Genomic DNA, 22,320 nt, shown 5'->3' on the forward strand with positions numbered 1-22,320 from the left:
GGTGGCAATACCCTTCCAACGCTCATAGCCCCAACAGGGAACGAGAGCAGAGTTTTAACAGTAAATTGAATTGCTGCCGAAATGTCACGAAAAAAAGTGCTGCTGCCGGTAAATGATACAGATTAGGAGATATGCTGTTACCATGAATAATAGTGCAACTGATCTTACCAGGACTCCGAGAATGAATTATATAAATACCGATAAACACCGGACTGAATATGAAGCATTTGGCTTTTGTGTCAGTCTTGTATACAACCTTTTTTAATTTGAAATCAATGATTTTTTAATTTATAAATATCTATAGCCACATTGTTGTTCGTACACTACGCCAGTCCCGATTTATGCATGCTATTGGCTTTTACCCGTGGTGAAAATGAAAATCAGCCTCCGAATACCTGCAGCAGTCTTCGGTCGTTGGCGCACTTTCTGTAGTAGCCTTTGCAGCTACAGATATACTTTAGAACTTTAGAAATACTGTGATCCAGGTCACCTAGTTGAAAACATTCTATACGCGAAGGATCTAGCTCCTTGGACTGTAACCAAGTTTAGAACTTAGAGCCTTTATTGAATTCGTGTTGTCTGCGCAAGCGAATACGATGGGGACGAGGGTTAGGGCAAAAGGAAATTTCACATCCAAGCTGTTATATGCTGACTCTTTCTTTCATGGGTGAATATATTTTTATATATCTACTACCAGAAGTACCTGTCTCGAGGCTTACGTCTTCCAAAAATGCCGAAAAGGACTTGGGGGAGGGAGCTTTTTTCGCCGTGGCGACGGTAAGGATCCCTAATCTCCTATTCCACACAAAAATCACACCGATGACGGTCCACGGGGTGAAGGTCCTCTGGGAGTACTTAATGCGTATGGCCTCAAGTTTCCTAGATTTTTCGAAAGCGTCCTACCTCAAACGCGTGTTAGCCTTTCACCGTATAGCTCAATACTCGTGTACTTCCTTGTCGACGTTATTTTATTCATCGAAAGATCTTTATTCAACCAAAAAAAACAGTTCGACTTTTCCGCAACTTTTCCTTTTAATGACGTACTTGCAACTCAGCAAAGAAAGCTTCTAAAGTTAACCCCAAGTTCTGGATCAGGTGCAATGAATTACGATGCGCGGAAGGGGGCGAATCAATGGAACAGATATATGCTGACAAGATTTTTCATCGTGAGCCCTACACTACGCCGTCGGGTACCACTAATTCACCTTTTCCTGTGCGTGGACTCTTTTTGTAAGAGATATGGCGTGGCCAACAGTGTGTATGTAACCTCACAGGCCAGACTTGCTTAGGATAAATTGAACAAGGTTAAAGTCTTACTCAACCTTATCTTGAAATGTTTATATATATATTTTTAAGTCTATACAAATGCTACACGACAAGCGTGTCAAATAATATTAATCAAAATACCGTACCGCCTATAGATGTTCTGTAAACTCGATGTGGCGCGGTCGATGTCGTAATGCTTACGTGTTTAATGGCGGATAGCGGGTCCACAGCATCGTCTAAAGGCCTACGGGCCAACACAGTTGGAGCGTATTACGTCAAGCCCTGATAACAGCAAATCCCATTTGAAGTCGTTTGTGATCTCATGCAATATAGATAGCTTATTACGGTGAACAGAGATAGTGGAAACGGATTTTATATCGAAACTTTAAATGAGTTAAGTAGCGAAGCATTGATAAGTCGCTTTTCCCTAATCGATAAAATTGAATCATCAAAAAAGCCTTCAGCTCGGTTAAGGATCTTTTCTTCTTTATTTCTTCTATCGTGTCTACACGCTTCTCTTTCAGACTTTTCCTTAGTCTCGGACAAAAAAATCACAGGGCACTATCCAGGTGAGTACGGGGTCTTGACGCGACGCACAGTCAAATCATCGCAAGAGACAGGCCCTGAAACCAACCGTTAAAACCAGGAGCGGCGTCAGGTCGTGATTTACGGCTTCGCCGGAACTAAAACAATGGTTCGGGATGAGCGCTCGGCCGCGAAAGTCCAATGTCGACAAGAGATCAGACATAGCCGACGAAAGAGAGCTTGAAAAACACAACTTTTCATTATAAAAATTTCACGGACGGACGGACGGACGGACGGATAGACCGATACTACGAGCTGTAGCATCAGCTGCGATAAATATACCAAAGACCTAAACCACATTATCATCGTGCATTTTATAAGAACTACCTTTGATTTTTGTCTAAGTTTTGTCTTTAAAAGAACTGCCCACTAGATAAATCCGGTTGCATAAATATTCTTTTGCAAAGAAGAAGAAACAAAGCGTGATATTAATTTAGTCAAATTGACCATTTTCGGCGACTTGCTGCAGAGAATCCTTGAGATTTAGTCAAAAGTTTATATTGTACAATTGTCTATTCTTTGAAGATCCACAAAGAAACACAAAAGTTTGAAAGAAAACTGTATATTTTTTATGTTTCTGCAATTAGTAACTCTTAGTATTAATCCAGTGGAATGATTTTTTTTTCCAAAATCCTTTATAATTACTGAAGAATAAACTATCCCAGGTCTATTTAACGGGTTAATTAACACAAAGTAACAAACTGAATCAATAAAGAACGTATGATTTTAATAACCGGATGATTGCCACGGGATAAGAATGCAAAAAAGTAAGAATAACGCCTATGAAAAAGTTTCTCTATGATCAAGGATGATTGAAAGATTGGATGTAACAGGAATTAGATATTAAAAGAGCGTGATAAAATAGCTGCGTCCAACTACCTATCATTATCTGTATATATCATTATCTAGATCTATCTATCTATATATATCAAGCGATCTTTATCTATTTTTATATATCTATCATTAGTTTTATTTGTCTTTATTTATCTTTATCTTTACTTGTCTATCTTTAGCTTTATCTATCTATATATATTTACATCTATCTGTCTATATCTATACATCTATCTCTAATTCATCTATCTATTTATCTATATCTACATCTATCTCATCTATATTTATATCTATATCTATACGTATCTATTTATCACTAGAGTCACATCCTATAAAATTCTACCTGCTTTAGTTTGTTTTTTTGTCATTTCACACAAGTTAATATAAATTTTGCAAAACTGACAATTTTTAACGATTAGCTTCTCAAAGGTACGTATTAAAAAACTGTTTGTTTTTCCAAGCCAGACAAAATAGGCACACGATTGAATTTGGGGAAAAAACATTGATCTTTTACCATTTTGTGATTTGATCATAAACCGGTGATTCGTGCGGAAAATCATCGGTATCATGATGATATGGATATCTAGCGGGAGCGAAATGCTAATCTGGCTCACTTACGAAATAGTTGATTAAATCCGAACTATTTTGGCATATGTGATTTATATTCCTCACTTCGGGAAAATAATTTTTCCAGATGGTAGAATTAATAGAAATGGGAACACAGGGTAAATGCAACAGGGTATCGAAATTATAGGACCGATCCAATTGAAGAGCGGTAATACGTATGAACGGGCAAGGGGCTGGATTAACTCAGAGTGGCACCGCGTGCGCAACTGAGGACAAAATTTACGTGTATCATTTATTTAGTTTTTTGTTTACAACTTTTAAATCGAGCCAAGTTCTTTTTTCGAACACGGATTAATTACAGTCACTTGAGGAGATACATGATTAGAAGAAGAATACGGAATCAATTACTGCCGTGATAAATGGGTTAGTAGAATAACTCGTCTAAATAACAGGATCATTGACCCTAATTAAGAACTTTACTAAATTAAGGGGAAAATTGCCACCGGATAATCGATAACGATGCCTTAAGGGCATTTCGAGCGGACGTTTGTAAAATTATAACAGTGGCAATAAAGCAATGAGGTATGCTGAAGCTTAGGTTTGGCATATTAGAGCGGGCTAAAGATAATTACAGCATTATTAATATTCGAATTGGACTGGTGCAGGATAACTGCAACGGCATATATATCGCTGATAGATTTACTAACTGAAGAAAACAACATTACTGTAATGGGTTAGATGCACCGAGATAATGGTATAGGCGCTAGGAGCGTATCACCTTTCCTGAATTAGAGGTGTCCGTGCTCATTAGTTCGCCGACAACAAGATGCAAGTGCGAGGTGACCTTCTGGGCGTGTCAAGCTGACGCGTTCACTGAGAACGCATGTTCGACGCAGCGGGTTGTGGGCCGGCAGTTCTTTCCATCTAACTATTTTTTATTTCGTAGCTTGTATATTTTGATTCATACACTTGACAGTCACATATTGTTATGGTTATTGTAGACGGTCAAGTGATACCTGCATTGCAATGCGCATAGAGTCTATTACTTTGGAGAAGCGGAAGATAACTGCAAATGGTGTGATATTACTGAAAATACTTATGATGTTTTCCACGCGCCCTATTTGGTGAACTCAATAGGAAATGCGAGCTAATCTATCAGCTGCAATCTTGCTGAAAAGGTAACCGTGATAATGAAACCTCATATCAAACCTGTGCGACAATCTTTTCTATATAATACTTTTACTGCAATATAAACATTCCGTCCCCCACAACTTGTCGTTGCTTCTAGGGCACATTCGCAGTTCAAACTAACTATGGCCAGGAAATTACTTAATTCCCGAAAAATGCGGAACATTGCAAGAGGTTCCATCATGAAAATGACGCAGCAGATTCGAGAAATTTCAGACCAGGTCTACATTCTGTAGCTTCTCATAAATGTACATACACCTATAGTAAATTATTTTATGGCAAACTAATTTAAACCCACCGTGTATCCAGACTTTGCGAGATGAGTATTCTGCTCTTTATCGCATTGTTTATCTACAAATAATCTTAATACCAACCACTCCAACGGATTTTGTCGCAGTACTTCCTTTTAAAGTTGGCCGCTTGTAAGTACAGTCAAAATTAGGATCTGAAAGTAATACAGTACGAATCACAGGTCTAACAACTGCGAAATTACAGAAGATCAGAACGACGCTAGGAAAACTAGACAAACTGGTTGCCAAATCGAGTTCGTTATAACAGCCAGCATTAAAGGATGTTTTGGCTTCATTAGGCACGCTTCATACCAAAAAGGTGTGCGAATTTCAAAACAGGATATTAGGAAATGAAACGTGTCTAATATGTGATATGGGCTGCTTACAGTCGTTGTGTATGGTTTCACAAACGATAGAAAATTAGAATAGCTACGAAATAGGTACATATTCGGTCATGTTTAAAGTTCTGCAGATTTTTTCTATCCTGAACCTTATTATCAAGCCGAATTATAGCTATAGTATATCGAGCTTGCGTCACTGCTTGTAGCCGCGTAAACGCTAAGACAAATCGAACGGTTGCGAACGTAAGCCAAGCGTAGCATAGCAACACCACTGCTGACATCAAGAGGGCAAGAGAAAAGAGCTTTCCAGACGGACCTTAAGGTAGAGTTAAAGCCGAATGATAAGCGAGTGTATATTGGACGACAACGTTTTGATAGACGAATCGCGAGCGATCGAGGTACTCTATATTCTGGTTCCTAAGCTCGGCTTTGGACGTCCCCAGACAAACTGTGATGAAGAAACAATGACGTGAATTTGTATGTTTATAGAGAAGTAAATCCTCTGTTAAGCCGCGATGGAGATACATAGCTTTCGAAATTGCAAACGGATGTTATTTGCGCTTTATGGTGCGCTAAAGCCCAGTAGACTTAGATTTTCCGAAGAATCAGACTGGTAGAATGGGGACGAAGTCAACTCTATGCATCGATTTGCATAGCACCACTTTGCCGGTCGATGCACAGTACTTGAAGGAGTCACATTACTATGTGATGACTGTGAAGTGGTTATGTAACATTGAGAAAGTGTCGCAGTTTTGTGGCTTTGCAAAGGCAAGGGTCCCCTTAGTGTTCTATTGGACTTTGGTTCTGATCTGGTATCCGGATTCTGGTACGAAAGGGTATAAATTTGCGAAGTAGCGGGGCGTCTGAATGAAAGATGGAGTTGGCAGCAATGTAGACCACAAAGTGTGCCTGGATGGGGTTGCACGTGCACTGGGTACATTGGTGACAGCTAAAGTACCCTAACCCTTGCACTAGCTAGATAACCTTTATGGTAAACGTAATTTAACATACACAAATGTACGGGCAGATGGATGGATGATTCGCACTCGATCATTTTGTGTTATCTAATATACTGTCCTGAACTCTGTTAACGATTATAGTAAGCAGTAGACGTACGGATATGCTTGCACACTGAGACGACAAGCTGGAGAAGCGCCACCCTAGATAAATAGTAAATCCTTAGGAATCATCATGTAAGGCTCTAGGTGAACATATTTTTCAGTTTACAATTTTCTTTCAAATTTGGAAGATGTTGATCATCGTTGTCGAGATTTGCTCGTTTGTGGATTACTAGTTTACAAGTCATCGACGCCTTGTTCGTTAGGCATCAGGTTATTACAGGATTTGCCGGAATCTAAAAACTCTAGGCGAGGCTATTACTACTTCAGCACAAATACTGCCGGAGTTACTGGCAGTAGTCACGGTTTTCTATTTGTCAGTTTTTAAGAAGGTGGCCCTTCACCTGCACAGACACCACCCTACCCTAGTCGTATCTATAAGCGTATTGCACAATTACTAGCGCGTGATTCTGAGTTAGAGCAATGGCAGCTATTTAGATGTCGTGTTCGTTTTGGGCAGTTGTCCGTATAGCTGCGCAAACATTGTGGTAGTGACAGCTGGCTGCTACCTTCCAACCATTATTGGTCCGTCCAATGCGGAAATCGATGTCCAGTATGTATAGTAGTGGTTTCATTAGATTTAGTCCAAACGTCGATCCAAACGTCAGCCCTTGGACTAACTGTCTATTCCATGTGTCATTGGTTGAAATGAACCGGACGCTGTCGATTAACAGCTTCTTCGGAGGTGGTATTTGTGTCTGATGAGGCACGTACACAGAAACGTGTCGGCGCGTTTTTGACTAAAGGGAGGTAACAAATACAGAAATTAAGAGCTGACCTTCCAGGGCTGTTCCGAGAAACTATGCTGAAAATGATCGTGGAGGGGCGTTAAACGTAAAGGAACAACGCTATAATCGAAGCTAAAACAAAGAAAGAAAAGTTGAATAAGTGTATCGCATGGTGACGGATTGAGGATGACTCAGAGTAGCGGTGAGCGAGTATGGTTCGGTTGAACGACTGCTGTTAGAGGGGACGGATCGAACTTTTTTTCTAACGCTGAGCAGTGTGATGCCTTAGAGATACCTGCAAACATTTCAGTGAGTGCGTATGTGAGCGTGCTACGCCTGAGTGCTAGTGTTCTCAGTATGAGGAAGAACCATCCGCAACTCGTGTTTCTGAGAGCATAAAATGCGCTCAAGCGATAAATTAATAAATCTAAAACTAAATGCGGTATGTATTGAAACTGGCTGTAGACTATTCAATGTAGTTTCAAGTACGTACGACGGAATATCTGTATGTTTTATGTGAATTTCAAGCAATGAAGAATTTTTCTTCACTGCTTGAAACTTACTTGATTGATTTCAGAGGCTATGTCAGTAGCTCATCGTGGGTATGGTTCTCTATAAAAATTATTCGATATCAATAGTTTGTTGCGACAGAAATCCGTAAAATCCAGAGAGATGTCTGTCATTTAGGTAGGAGAGCACGAGTTCCAGCATAAATTAAACATTTCGATCTAAAAGACACAAGCACACGGAAGACGGCAGCAATATCAAAACATGTTGACCAAAAGGACAAGAGCAGCGGTTTGCAAGAACTGCTATCGCATAGAGAGAATTCGCCTAAACCGCAGGGACATCCCATGCCATACATGTAAATAAAACTTAACCAAAAGGAACTAATACTAATAATGAAAAAGTATAGCAACCAGCAAAGCTTTTCTCTTCCGGGTATTCAAGGTAACGGTGTACACGAGATTTGCAGGATCATGCAGCAGTGATTGGAGCAATCAAGGCCATCCATTGCTAATGTTCATTGCGAAGTCGAACTTTTGAACCATACAACAAGCGGAAAAATTTTAGTTCAGTTTATATAGTAAATAAGCTGCTATAAATAGGCTGCTTTGAAAAAAATTAAATAATTGACGCTTGTCACCATCAATCATATGGAAGATAAATATTTCGGGTGACTATATGAAGAACCACGGCCGGCCTGGATTATACATATTTGTAATTTGCTCTATGGAAGCACTCTGTAAGCGTTTCATTTAAATGAATCCACCGTAAGCTCCCACATGAAGATTCTTTTCAAATGATTCTGGGACAACTGGTGTGTGACAGACGTTAACAGAGGTTAATCCGACATTAACATGAATTACAGAATGTCATGTTCTAGAGAAAACCACACGTTTCAAGTTTGCGGATATCTAGTTTTCAACAAGAGAATTGCCATGCCACGTGCTATGGCCATATTTTTCTCCTTTATCCATGCTAGTTTGATATTTAATTAATATTTATTTATTTTAAGTACGTGTCTTATCATCTCTGTCATTGGAATGACTTACGTTTGGATATCCTGCAATGTTTTGTCGGTCACCGTAAGGTAAGGCCGGCACTGTAAGTTTTACGCTCTGCCCTAAATACGCGATAAATGTCAGGGAAAACTCACTTTCATGATAAATAATACGAAAGGTTACCGTGAATATTCAAATTAGGGGACTAGCAGGCTGCCGAGTTGGGTCATTTGTTCTAGACTAAATAGCAAGCGCTGAGGTACACAGATATAGATGGTATAGATGGTACACAAAAAATCATATTTGCGGATTATTAATTTTGCTAACTGCAGATGTAATATCCTACAGCCTAAATCAGATAAAATGTATTTATATGGCGGTCAAGTTTAGACTCTCCAAAGGAAACGGTGAAGAGCGCGCTAGGCGTCGCAGCCACGTAGTGTCCATATGTTAGCGCTAAAACATTACGGTCGCATTGTTAGCGCACCTGTCTTTTCTCAGAAGAGACATTTTTAGCTTCATAGTCAGACCTCTAACGGTCTGATGTCAAGCTTACTCAGCGCATTTGCCATCGGTAACTAACTACAACTCGTCTATTAGAAGTTTAGATGATAGTATATCATACTCTGAGTTCATATGCATCTGGAAAACAAAAAAAAAAAGGCGTAACACTGTAAAATTACGCCGTATATATTTCCATTTTCGTTTAACAAACGATAATAATAATGGGTAAGAGGATAAGCATTTGGACAAAGGTAGCTATCAAAACACAAGCGCAAAAAAGGCAAGAAACATAAGGGCGTATGCAGGATCACATTGTTTCATTAATAGAAAACAGACATGGCCACCAGCCGTTCCAATGTTGAAAGCAGCGAGAGATGGCAACAGCGTATAATAGGCAGGTCTGTATCGTAGAAGCTAGATCTCTCCCCTGTGAACAAGTTTATTTTGGAATATTTAAACTCTACCTACATTTCAAATATTTGTCCAAATTTGAGCACTGCATCTCTTTAGCGTGTTCTTGTCAGCTTGCTATCGCGGTGGTTTGCATTATAACAAATGCTTCGATCAAAGAACCTCGTTTGGTTGAACATATAGCGAAAAGACGTGGGCAGACGTCAGGTTGGGAAAAACCTTCTGCGCCTATTTGCATTTCTCTGAAGTGCAACCTAGGGTCTGTGCGAAATAGCTGAAACGTACCAATGAAGGTAATAGAAGAGTAACTTCTAACGTCTACCGCAAACGGCAAATCACATGCGAAAAACCTGCTAACCTAATTCACGTTCGTGGCCAATATACCGCAGAGCGCGAAACATCAACATCATTTTAAATAGCGTGTTAAAATTTCTACAGTGTTTATTTAGAAAGCTTAGGTGTTGCGCAATCCCATATGCCACCAGCGTGGCAAATAGGATGCGATGAAATCTGGCAAATTACGGAGGGGTATAGATTATTGAGTACGCTCCTGTCTTTGTCATACATTGTGTAAAGCACCCTATCCAATCCAGTTAGATGAACTGCTTTTCTCTACGTATCGATAGCATCGCACGTTAGCCGAAGGTAGAGGGCCGTTTTAAGTCTCGTGATAGGATCAATGTGCAATTTTGCGAGAATTCTATTATCGTGCCTCTTCTGGCCGCCAAAGAGGTCCTAGAGGAACAACGTGCCAGGGTCTCTTTAAGCCTTTTATGAGCCAACTAGAGCTACGTACGCAGAACGCTTACAGGGTCAAACGCCAATTAGTTCCAAAAAGGTATTTTGCATTAATTCTAAAATGTTTTTTCGTGAAGAACAAGTGGTTTGTTATGGTGTCCATATTTTACACGTAACACATGTGGAGCAGGTTTAGTTTAGTCGAGGAGAAACCTATCCTCGAATGCGATCATACTTTGGTCCAAACTTTTTTCATTACATGTACTTGGATTTGTAAAGAATGCTTTCTATGGCAAGATAATACGTATGCGGACTTTTCAGTCCTATTAAACCGTTTAAATGGGCTTGCAGTATTCGCCTCCGGATATGCCGGTGACGCCTAAAGCTTTTGCAGGACGGAAGCTAAACGCTAATCGTCTTAACAACACATGTCCTTATTTAAGTCAAAAAAGGAACAAATAAAAAAATACAGGTGCGCAAACCGCTTATTACAAGTTCCGCTAAAGTAGCAGGAATGTCTAGCCAAGCTTTGTATTGGTGGCGTACAAGAATGTTCAATCTTTAAATATAATAATATTGTTCAGTAAATCGCAGGGGCTTTGGGCAGACCAAAGCTTTCGTTCTCTTTGTTCTATCACTGATCGTTTTATTTTTGTTGATACTAATGTACATCCATTGAACTTGCACGCTGTAGTCCGATATCAGAACGCACTAAAATTAATTGAACTATTTATATAATGTTATGGTGTATCATAATAGTAATAATAATAATGTGCAAATGTAAAAAACGGTCAGATAAAACACTAAAATGATAAACAACTGAAAAATATGTAACATGTTTGCTTGCAGATATCACAGTCTAGCACAAACATATAAGGTATTTTAAGCAGTAATGGCTGAAAGGCGCTAGGGGCGTATCGTTATAATCTACTATACGATCTTTAGCCGTAATTGGTTATGCTTACAGCTAACTCCGTTTTTAAAATTTGCGCGCCATTATCTTTATGTTAGACATAACTGCCTTTCTGACCTGGCATATCGTATACACATATAGGAAACTTGGAAATATATATATATATATATATAGGAAACTCCGTCCAGTTTGCTACAAGAAATGTTGTAATTAAAAAGCTTCGATATTTTTAAGGTAAGATGATGTACATAGATTTTGTCACTTTACGTTTTCTGCCAATTATTGCGCCGTTGGCATTTGAGGGCCGTTCGTCTCTAAACGATGTTTACCTACCATACGACCTATACTAATAAACACGCAATTAAAATCTTTGATTATGTTATAACTAACTATTGCTTAAGATTCTACGTGAAGAAACGTTTCATCATTGACGAAGCTGCTTTGATAAACTTGTATAACTACTGGCGATAATCAAAATTCGATAAAACAAATAAGCGTAATGGAAAATTGCATGCAAGAAAATACCAGATAGGTTTAGGTATATTGCAACTCAGGCCATGATCATGACACTCAGTAAATTATACAGCTGGATATAGCACCGCCGAAACAAAACACGTAGACTGCTCACTTTCCGTTACTACACTTTCTAGGACACTAATAAATAAAGCTTTAATACTAAGCTAGACTTGTCCATGAGCTTATTGGCGATCATCAGTACTTCGTTGGTGTGTGAACGTACGTTGTGATATTTAGTAATTAAACAATACAGATGTAGGAGGTCGCCCACAGGCGTTGAACCGAAGGTCTTGCGGGGTAGCCTGAAAAGAAACTAGGAATCTCTTACAGCCACTGGCTACAATGTAGGGCAACGTTTGACTTCGTCACGGACCAAAAAGCAGCGAAGCCAATGTAAACTGGTGTCTAATTGCTAACTGGCTATTGGTCGCGATGAGTGACAGCGATACTGACCGGCTTACTTTTTGGGAATTTTGCTAGACACACGCTTTTTAGAACAGTAGCAAGCTAGCTATAGTCAAGGAAAGCTCGAATGTCGTACTATACAAATTCATCATACAATATGAAGACCAAATTTAAAAAGCAGGTCGTTTGATACAACACTGGAGCTGAGCTAAGTTCTACAAATAAATGTTGAGTTTGAGCGCCATGTGGATACACAGATGAACAGGATAATATTTTAGTGAATAATATGTCTGATTTATAGAAAGGAACTGGTATTTAGATCAAACAGTGTTATATAAATTTGTATGTCCTCTACCATTCAAATGAAGCTTTTCCTTCCCAGTTTCTTTCATCAGAAATTCTCTTTGCGACTTAATGGGCTAGGCTAGGGACTAGGGACGAATGTCTTGTCAAGTAAAGGTATTGCAATTTTCGCTTCCGTTCTTTCTGGCTGTTGAAGCTAATGGGTTTTTACACATAAATAAAAAAAATCAGAGTTTATTTAAAAATTCGCTGCTCATACTTCTTAGATAATATAGTGCGCGTCGAACACGATAAACTATTTCAAATCTGCTACCACAAGCGTAGTTAGTTACAAAAAATACTACAGACAGAGGGAAGGTTGTCTGTAATATACGTATCAAAAACAGAAAGCATACTCAGACGAGAAAATTGAACTTTTTAAAATTTTATCATGGATAATGAGTACCTGCGCCAGTGGGATATACAGGAAGGACGGTTGACAGAATATAGGGAAAATACGGTCATGGTGATCGAAAGGAAGTATTTCTCCACATAATCAAATCTAGATTGAATCCTCGCAAATCCAAAAACTCTAGAACGCAGGTTCGTTAGAGTGGTTCTTAAATGGACCTTAAGTGGACCTTATTATAAATACGCTTTACGTTATGCATTATGATATATGTATGTACACAAACTTAAATTTTAATAAAAATTAGCATTTTAGTCAAGGGGCCTAATATCACTGTAGCATTTTTATGACAACAAAGTGTACTTTTTTTATTTTTATATAATTTATTTAAAATATTATTAATCGTATCTATTATGCTACAATTAATATTTGAGATTTTTAGTTCTGGTTATAGATGAACCTTCTACTGCAACGGTATATCATTCGCTTCATACATGCATGAAATCACACTATTATATATATATATATATATATATATATATATATATATATATATATATATATATACGAACGCAAACATTATGTAACGAGGTACAAGAAACTATTGAGAAACTTTTCGTCCCTCGTTTAATTTAGCTTCTTATAAAACTTTGTTTTTGGATTCAAACGTGTCGTCGTCGTCGTCTTACTTAGCAGGCTGTCGATGATTTCAGAATTATTCTAGTTGCTTGCAATAGACACATTATTAAAGTATTCCTATTGCTAAAATGTTTCTAACTTCTCCATTGCACAATTCAAACATACACGCCATTTTGTCATGTTTGATGTCGAGCAGGCCATCTTATATAAGTCATTCTCGAGACGCAGCCTTGCTTATGATCTTCTTTGAACATAACGGCGATACCTGGGTTAACTATGTGACAAAGTGGTATTCAGTAAATCCCAGTTCTTGCTAATGGCTTTCAAAAAGTCCAGTCATGGAACGAGTGCCCCAGAACTAGCCAGAATGAACGCTTATCCTATGGATATAGCCGATTTCTTTTTAAAGATTGTTTACATTTACATACAAATGTAAACATCATCAACGTTCATCGCCAGCCGAATTCAAATCAGTAACGTTTAATGCATACCTCGTCCGCACTTTCATTCTCGCGTAATGCAAATTTTAGAAATTATTTATGGAATATTTTGCACTCATCTATGAAAAAGTTGAAGAGACGGTAGCCTTTATGGTGGTGGGATTTTCTGGCATAAGAATGCCAACATATGAAGAAATGTTAAGCTATGGCTACGCACCAGATCAACATGTTACGGGAGATATATATTTAATACAATATTGTTGCTATTATTGCTATTATTGAAAAATTCGGCTTTTGAGACGTCCCATAGACGAGCATATATTTACTGTGAAAAAATATTAAAGGTTCTTAAGTCAGGATGACGTTTTGGGTACAGAATCAATTTGGATTTATATAGTATGTGTAGTATTATATATAGTATGTGTAGATATAAAGAAAAATATTTAAAATAATGTTTAATCACTTCATTTAGCTCTGGTAGCACTTCCAGGAGAGTGTTATTACCACTTAAAAAGTTCATTATCGATTGTATCGATGACGAAGGAGACATATATGGTGCGATCGAGTCATAGCAGCTTAAACAATCCCTTTTTCATCTTTCTTCTCAGCTCCAGCAAACAGCACTTCCACTGCTACAACTATTACCTTATGCGACAAATATCGATAACGAATTAAAAAATGAATAGCTCCTCCCTGCGTTATCAGCAACTAACGCTGGCGTTTCGTCAGGTTGTTTTATCGTCGTAAACTTCAACGAGAACTAAACGCATTATAAATCATAGCTACGAACAACATTAACAGCGGGTTCTTGATTATAAACTTGACAGTCAATAGAGACCCAACATGATTGAGCTAGCAGATTTTACGGAAACAATGAACGGCCCAAATGGTTCATTCACAAAATGCTGCGTGGATATCGTCAGCGCCAGCAGCGATGTCGGAATCATTAGAAAAGCTGTGGCAAGGTCGGGGTGAGTGCGTAGCCGACGCTAGCTTGCTTGAGTAGAAAGATCCTACAAGAAACCGTTCACCATCCCGAATAGGTTCAGTACTCTTTATTCTGAACGAAGGGTAAGCAATTGGTAAAACTCTGATGATTTCAGGAACTTTGCTCGTGTATCTGATACGACTAACTCGAACAAGATCTTTCGTTTTGTATGTTAGGCGAAATTTGTGCAATCTTCCCAAGTACAGCTACTGAAAAGCCTCATTCTTTTTCCAATAGAATTTGGCGTTAGACTGTGTGAGCCACGACACGTGACGTTACATCGTATAGTGAAATAGGATAACACATCGATCTGCTTTTTAGTGCTAAGCTCTGTATATGGTGCGGAGTAAGGGACGATTTAAGAGTTTTCCAGGGTCTAGGAGACGCTTTCGGAAGCGTTCCCGGAACCTGCGTCATAGTGGTGAATGCCGTACGAAGTGTATATCGCCTAGATCACTGAAAACCTAATATATTTTTTACCTTTATCGGTGGCAAGCATTTTTGGTGGATACGACAAAATATCAACCACCCAAAGTATGTATCGAGAATCCTCATTGTGAACTTGATAAAAACACCCCTTGATAAATTCAAACCATGTATTTCGCTAGTGCCGTGCAAGTTAAATCGACGACGGGAGTACGTTGTCGTGAATTTAGATAGAAACAAATATATTTATACAGTGCTGTGACGCCGTCTGCGATGTATTTACCATCTGCTAAAACCAGCGGATAATTTCTGTTTTTAGTTTCGTTATATTCGTGTTGCGCCTAAGTCGACTCTGACGTCGGTAAAGCTATTTTTTCTTACGGTAAAAAACAATTTTCCAGCGTTCGGTAGTAAGGAACATATAACAGCAGCTAAAATTGCCCGGACGAAATCGCTGCTTTGTTATTAATGATAAGGGCATTTAAGGCAAGATGAGCCCAGCGCTCTTATCCTGTCATTGTTATCATGCGACGATCCTTGTCGCTAAGTTCTAGATTACTTTTTAATAAATTTCAATTTAAGTTTCTCACAAAAACCGTCAACTGTTTGGAGTGACTCCGCCTTGATAGATGTATCAGTGCGATAGTGTGCAGTTTAGAGCTTGTACCTGTAATGCCAACTGGACTGTCCCTGTCGCTTAACGACAAAGCGCTTGGTCCTGCGCTACACACAGAAAAATCGCCTTGTAATAGTGTTTCGCGCGACTCTTATGACGGCGAGGGGCGCGGGTGTACCGTTATACGTAATCAAATCGTATACACTGCTCAAACAAACCTGTTATTATACTAATTATAGCTTAATTGCTATAAAACTTAATGAATAAACTTAATAAACTGCACCACGCATATTCGGTCGGTACACTTGGCCAGAAAAAAACGTTTAGGACGAAATAGGTCAACGTAGTCTACATTGTTCATTATGACGCGCTAGTAAATAAAAAAATCGATAGGCAATAAACCTTGAAAGCTGACTATTACCAAAATATTGCACTTTTCTGTTAAATATAGAAAATGGCGACTCTATACGTTCCGATAGTTAGCACATTCGTTGCCGTTATTCAACTTGTCAATAATAAGAGTATTATGCTGTTTTAATAAATTGTTTTTTTTTCGTATACGAAACAAGTTCCTCTGTTTTTGCTTTCCAGTATTTGCTGCACCGCTGTAAAAGTGGTCGTTTATATTTTTGAACAAAGCGTACTACTACAGATATTTCGAAAACAAGTATGAGATGAATTCTATTTGTTGCAAAAGCCTCAATTTTCCTACGCCATCTTGTTTTACTTGTACAATTTTGGCTGGAAGCAGTGTTGTCACTAGCTATTCATTAGTGGACGCAATTGACAAAGTCAATAATGGTGAGTGCTTTGTTTCCGTTCGTTCGATCATGGTCGTCCGTGGAACGTGTTTTTTTCATTATTAACACCCCAACAGAGTCTTCGCTAGAATTGCGCCGAAAAATTTACTATTCAAGGAAAGTTACTCGGAAAGTTAAAGGGCAACTTATTGCACGCTAGGACATTTTCAAAAAGCGTAATGTTCGTGATTGCGTAAGACGCTGTTGATCTGTATTTCGTTCATGGCGCACTCTTTAGGAAGTCATAATAATAGCATGACTGATTCATTTTACACTATCTGTAAGTTAAGATTAACTATTATAACAGCCAATTTGTGTACCTAAAGGATAAGTCTCATCTTAAGTGAACAGAATTTATGGGCGGGCCGCTTATGCTTACTACAAACAACAATCGCACAGTATTGTTTTTGAAATAATGAATTTTTAATAGAGTGCGTTTGTTGAACACTCGAACGCGGCGACTACGTCCGAACTTCCCAATTAAACTGGTCGAGGATGTATTTTGACTTGTTTGCTACGCAAGGATCCTCCAAGCTTTATAACCATTTGGTACGCACTCTTCGCTTCGATCGTTTGAAACGCTTTAGCGTCTATTAGCGTTACGTGTAGGCGATCGCATGTAAATCTGTAATAATTGCAAAGTGTGAAGCGCGCGCCATGGCATTATCGTTTTGAAGAACGTACTGAAATGAGACTGTTGTGGCTTAATACTCGTCTAATATACGAAACCTTTGCTGAGATGAAGCATCTTGAAAAGTCACTCACGCCTTCGTAAATGTGGACGACCAAGTTAGGCGGGGTAGGATTTAAGTGGATGGTGTGAAAATTTAGCGGCGACAAGTGAAGCTTCAGATTAACAGATAAATGGAAAGGCAAAACAGAGAAGCTAATGCTGGTTGTTGCATGCGATCTGATTGATTGCTTTATTCATTCAAAATCCATTTTCAATTAATTCTTTCAACTCTGTAGAGAGGTCTATTTGAGTTTTCGTACTCTGGGAGGTCATAAAAAGCTGTTCGGTTTTTGCGAAGCCAGAGACAGTATCTTACAAAGTTAGTTATCGCGATAATTTATACGACAACCGTCGATATGTTTTGTCTTTGTCGACTAAAGAATAAAGACGTATGTTCTCAAAAGTTGCTTTCTGTATTTTTACTCGTTCATTGGGCTTCATCTCAGCATCAGCAGCAGCAGCAGCTTGTAGTTGGTGAGTGAAGCTCCCGTCAAGACTAATGAGAAACTCACTAACTTTCGCTTGATTATCTAATGCTTAGAGAGGATGATGGTGGAGCTCGCCATCGACGGCGTTGGTACACGGAAGTTGAAGTAACTACTGCCCAGGACTTTCCTTTTCCTCGAATTGTACTTTAATGTGATACTATGCGTGTCATAGCTATTAATCAGCAGAGGCAACCAACCCGTCGATTGCGTTAAAGCGCCGTCGTTGTCGTTGTCGTCGCCGTCGCCTTTGTTGGTATTTGGTAGTTACCCTTGAGCTACGTCGTCGTCCTTCTTTTGTTGATTTCTAATTAGCGTGGTTTGATTGGCGCGTTTTGTCGCGGCCGGCGCACCTCTGAACCTGCTACATCTAACGCATTTTTCTCCAAAAGATTTTAATTACTGGGATCTATAAGATGACTGACCGAATTACTACATAACTCGGAACGACGAATGTTTTACTAGTGGTAACGCTTGTTCTATCGTGACCCTAGAGAAACGGTTTCCGTGCAAATATCTCGTGCGAACCTCGTTGCTATTAGAACCAGTTATAGTCAATTCGCCTCAAATGCCGTTTATCATGAGACAACCCTGCCGTTGTCCCTTCTTTTGTAAAGGGTAACGTATGTTAGTGTTATTTTGTCATGAAAAATTGAGATCCTTTGTCAGCGCCTCAATAACAGCAGCGTCATCCTCTTTTGCGTCGATCTTTCTATAAATCAAGTTAGGTGGGCAAAACTCGCTGAAATTAAGCATTCAGCCAAGGCCGGGCCTCTAACCGAGCAAACGTCGACGTCGTCGTCGTCGTTGTGAGTAGTGATTTTCTAGTGGAAAATATAGCAGTGACACGCTTGCATCTCTTATGTATTGACGTACAAACCGCAGAAATATCTGCGGTCACAAATTCTAGCTTAGCCTAGAATTGAAACTGGCATTCTCTGAGTACCGTATGACAACTGATTCTTCAGTTATATATGGACATGGTGGAAAACGTAGTAAGCACTTTTAGATTGAAAATAATGATTTATCATCCCTTGCTGTGTGTAAGGGTTGATAAGATCATACGTTGTATATGGAATTAAAGCCAGAATTTGAATTGTTAGTATTTTTTTTTTTTTAATGTGCAGGTCATCTCTTGCTTCAGTTCGCTCAAAATTTATACGTTATTTAACGTATGTTTGCTTACGTATCAGCTGTGGCAATTTTACAAACGTATCGTAGTTCTATCACCATACATTTTCGGACCAACAACCCTTTTTTGTAAAGTACCGTCAAGATAGTTTAGCACACCTTTAAGTGATTTCCCGTCCGCTGAATGTACTTCTTCTTCTTACATTTGTATAAGAGTACATACGTTGCTATTAGAGCAACGTCGTAGTCTGCGTTCAGTAAGTTCGTGGTTGCTACGGGACATGATGTAAACTCGTCCTGTGTTTAACTTTTACTCGCTCTAAACAAAGCATGTTTGATGAGCATTCATTTTGGGAGCGAAAAGTACACCCCCCCTAAGCGCCATTAGCACTTCTTTTCCGTTTGCACCGAAAGGGATTGGCAATGGCAGCTGCTTGGTTCTCGTCGATATTAAGATTTTGACGAACGTCCTCTGCACAGTTGCTACGCTTGTTGACGACATTTTTTTTTTAGCAAAATGGGCGTCTTCAGCCGCTGGCATTCATATTTGGACTAGATTTCATTGTGATCGAATTTGTATTGTTTATATTTATTATGATGATTGATAGTTTCGTATAAGATATTATGAAAGCTTTAATGTAATTGCTGCCCAACACGCAGTAAAAAAGCAACGTTATCTGTATAGACGCAAAGCACACCTTAGCGCTGGAGAAATTGTTACCAGGGTGCGTTATATAAACGACGATAAATCATATGTTACACTGTAGTAAGCAGCGATGAGTGCACCAGCTAATAAAATGGCAAACACTTATGTGTGCGCGTCAGTTCCTATGAGCACGAGTAAATGGAAATAGCGGCAGTAACAGCTAGATGATATCGCCCAGTACATCTAGATACTGCTGTCGTCTACTCCGCACCTTTGATTGCCGTTGCTGCGAACTTTCTGTCTAATGAGGCTCAGGGTCCAGGCGTCTGAAATTTGCAAAGGGACTAGCAAGGCGTTTGAGTAACTGGTAGAGAATTACCACTCTCCTCAATATTTTGGGAAGAGTAAATGAGAACCAAGGATGGAGTTGCTCTATATTTTTAAAAATAGCAAGGAGTGCGATTTTTTTCAATTACCTTCTTCGAAATGAAATAGCACGACACTTCCTCTTAGCATTAAAATCCAAATATAAATTGGATTGATTCGTTTGTCAGTACGTTACAGGGAAAAGTAGTACGGAAAATGAAGCCGATTGGATAGGGGCTTTTGCTGCTGAACGGGTAACGTTGGTTCGCCCATAGAACATAGTATTAATTTGGTTGGTCGTGAAATGACAATAGCAACTTTTCTACCGTTTACCCATTTTTCACGTTTAAAAACAGTACTACAGCATGGCGATTAACAGCATTACTTGAGCTGATATATCATCAACACAGTATGCTCACCATGTGTTACATGACAAGCTATTAGCGAATAATTGGCCTCTAATTTGTTTTTTTTTTTATTGATATACAGCTAAAATGTTAGCACTGTCTACGGCGGAATCTCCTCCTTCCTCAATCATGCCTAAACGATGTCAGCTATAGCGACCATCTATAGAAATCGTGACGCCAAGCGACTACGGCAACGTGCTAAGGGACCGCCCACGAATCCTCAGTTACTTTATTTAAGCATTATCTCTTTACGAGCAGCCTGATTCTCCAAGTGGTCGTTTAGATATAGAGATGCTTAAGTTTTCCAACTGAGCAGATACTGTGTAAGTTAAAGAGAGGAATAATATATCAATCCTGCTAACGTCTTTGCCGTCCCTATACAGTAAATCCGCATTGGGACAAGGTCTACTTTCTGCGCTTCCCGCTCCGTCACGTTCACGGACCTACCTTTTTCGATGCATTGAAAAAACGTGACGGCGCCCTTCTTGGTAGGTTCAAAAGAGTATGCGTACAGGTGAAACGCTGGCGTTATTTTTGATTAAACAAAGCTTAGAGCCGCTGGAAGTTCTTTTCTTTTTTTTTTTCTTAATTCGCTCTAGGTCCTATCGTCAACTGAAACCCGATGGAATTGTTACGAAGGGCCACATTTCTGATGAGCACCCAAGTTCGCCATAAAAACAAGCTGTTAGGCTTATAGGTTGCCTTAAAAATAGCACCATTCGCACCTTTCGAAGCTTTTCTCGAGAAAAAATGTCTTAGGATGGAGCAAGGATGAGTATAAAGAGAGACTGGTATGGTTATCAGGGAGAAGAACAACCTACCGCATCTTAATCAGATGCAGAACACGTCCCATCTCGTTTGTAAAAAGGCTAAGTGATCCTTCGTACATTCGCTAGAAAATAGCTTCAGTACTGACTACAGATTTCAAGCAGTATGTGATTTTAATCACAGAAACTTAAGAAATCCTTCCTGTAAAGGAGAAGCGTTCATTACTTTCTCAAAAGGATGTCAATGCAAAACGTGTAAAAATTAGTTGACTATGTTGAGGTATGCGTAGCTGTTTCTCATATGCAGGTGCCTCTTTAAACTTTCTTAGGTGTCTATAATATTGATAAAACTTAGCTATCGCAGTAAATACTTGAAAAACTAGCTTGAATAGACCCAACAAACTGTGCACGACGTACAAACTCAGTTACATATATACATATGTATATATCGTTGTTTTCCTCGAGATTGATTGCAGTGATCAACTAGTCGTAGTAGGGAAGCAAATTTAGAGTCGCGGCACTGTGTCAGACAGATGTTAAGTAAGTTTGGTTTATTTAGACGAATTAAGGTGACTAGGGTGAGACCAACATCACAGTTAGCAGTAGTAGCACGAGGATCAATAAGTAGCAAATAGTCGTCAAAGTATGTTTGACATGCAGAAAAAAAGGACAAAAAACATGGTTCGTAATCTAGCGAGAGTGATGCCCCAACAATCCGATATGCATTTGTTCGGGCTGTTGTTAGCATCATTCGAGCAGCGCATCTGTTTTTAAATCTCTAGTGTCAGAAGCTTATCAAGTGGATTTTCTATAGCATGGTGCGTAACCTTCGGTTGTTCGCTCATCTGTGATGGAAGCATTTTTCAGGCGGCTACTGAAGTAAACCTTCGTGATAGTCAGTATCGTTTCGGTGATAGCAGAAGCCATGAGAACGAAAGACAGCGCCCACTGTTAAGAAGAACGCCTGCGAAAGCTGACGCGGAGGGGTGTCCATACATGTATACCTAAAGGTGTTTGAAGAGGACAAAAAGGAAGAAGGACAGCAGTTGGAACGAGGCGAGGCGAGGCGAGACGAGAGGACACGCGCGAAGGGAAAGAGCGGTCATTTTGAATGATACGAATAAGACGCAAGAAAAAGGGAAGGAGAGGAAACAAAAATGTAAGTACATATATACTCCTTCGTCATCTTCGCCTCCGTGGTCATAGGAGTAATATATAGAAATTAAGTAGCAAGGAGAAGAAAAGGGATAGCTGACTGGAGATGTTTTGCGATTGCTTG

The 22,320-nt window shown here is 39.2% G+C and overlaps 2 long non-coding RNA genes across 12 annotated transcripts in view; one reads left to right on the forward strand and one right to left on the reverse strand.

Moving 5' to 3' along the window:
- Positions 1 to 1,781: 1,781 nt before the first annotated feature.
- Positions 1,782 to 4,976, reverse strand: LOC147756352 (uncharacterized). The gene is made up of 3 exons (XR_015323968.1): positions 4,736 to 4,976; positions 4,028 to 4,265; positions 1,782 to 1,889 (listed from the first exon to the last, which is right to left on the reverse strand). It is a non-coding gene; the product is annotated as an uncharacterized LOC147756352 (long non-coding RNA).
- Positions 4,977 to 5,396: 420 nt separating this feature from the next.
- LOC111247063 (uncharacterized) overlaps positions 5,397 to 22,320 on the forward strand; it is a 43,867-nt gene continuing 26,943 nt past the window's right edge. For 2 of the 11 annotated variants that reach the window (XR_015323955.1, XR_015323954.1), the window contains exons 1-3: positions 14,643 to 14,747; positions 20,658 to 20,762; positions 21,899 to 22,200. This is a non-coding gene — a long non-coding RNA (uncharacterized LOC111247063). The other 9 variants (XR_015323951.1, XR_015323949.1, XR_002671948.2 and 6 more) reach the window with 9 other exon arrangements.

The sequence above is a fragment of the Varroa destructor genome, unplaced genomic scaffold, assembly GCF_002443255.2.
Source record: "Varroa destructor unplaced genomic scaffold, Vdes_3.0 BEIS01000003.1, whole genome shotgun sequence".
In the NCBI taxonomy this organism is placed as follows: Eukaryota; Metazoa; Arthropoda; class Arachnida; order Mesostigmata; family Varroidae; genus Varroa; species Varroa destructor.